The sequence below is a fragment of the Galeopterus variegatus genome, unplaced genomic scaffold (genome assembly GCF_000696425.1).
Source record: "Galeopterus variegatus unplaced genomic scaffold, G_variegatus-3.0.2 Scaffold17283, whole genome shotgun sequence".
Taxonomy (NCBI): Eukaryota; Metazoa; Chordata; class Mammalia; order Dermoptera; family Cynocephalidae; genus Galeopterus; species Galeopterus variegatus.
Genome location: NW_007743394.1, coordinates 5,700 through 6,201, shown reverse-complemented (window position 1 = coordinate 6,201; position 502 = coordinate 5,700). Strand labels below are relative to the sequence as shown.

At 38.0% G+C, this 502-nt stretch overlaps 1 protein-coding gene across 1 annotated transcript in view; it reads left to right on the top strand.

Moving 5' to 3' along the window:
• The window catches only part of LOC103582674 (leucine-rich repeat-containing protein 37A3-like), a 21,822-nt gene that overhangs the window by 20,635 nt on the left and 685 nt on the right, over nucleotides 1–502 (top strand). The gene's annotated exons all lie outside the window — the stretch shown is intronic.

The window sequence follows — 502 nt, the reverse complement described above, 5'->3', positions numbered from 1 at the left end:
CAGCAGAAGAGGCCGTGAAGCAGCACAACTACATTTCTTTTTAAAATAGTCATTGTCCTTCCTCTACTCATGACCTAGCTATTTATTTACTTTATAAATTTTTGAGTTTGCTTTATTTCCACGTGTTGGTTTTACTTATTTTTTTTAACCAGCGTGTGTTGGTTTTAAACATCTTGAGGAATGCAGATGAGCAAGACCTAGTCCATGCTTTCAAGTTTATGCTCTGAAGAAATGGGATGCAAAAATAACTGTATTAAAAAGAACAAAATGAGTATGGGCACTAAGAGGTATAAATTGTTTCTGGAACACAGAAGAAGGAGAGAAGACTTCAAGTTGTGTCAGGGAAGATGTTACTTAGAGCAGTGCTGTTTGAACAGGACCTTGAAGGGCCTTTGGGTATCATCAGACAGACATCTTGGAGAGAATATTCTATGCTTGCAAACGGAAAGTGGCAGAAAGGGAAAACACAGGAAAGTATTTGAGGAATGCCATGAGTACCTGT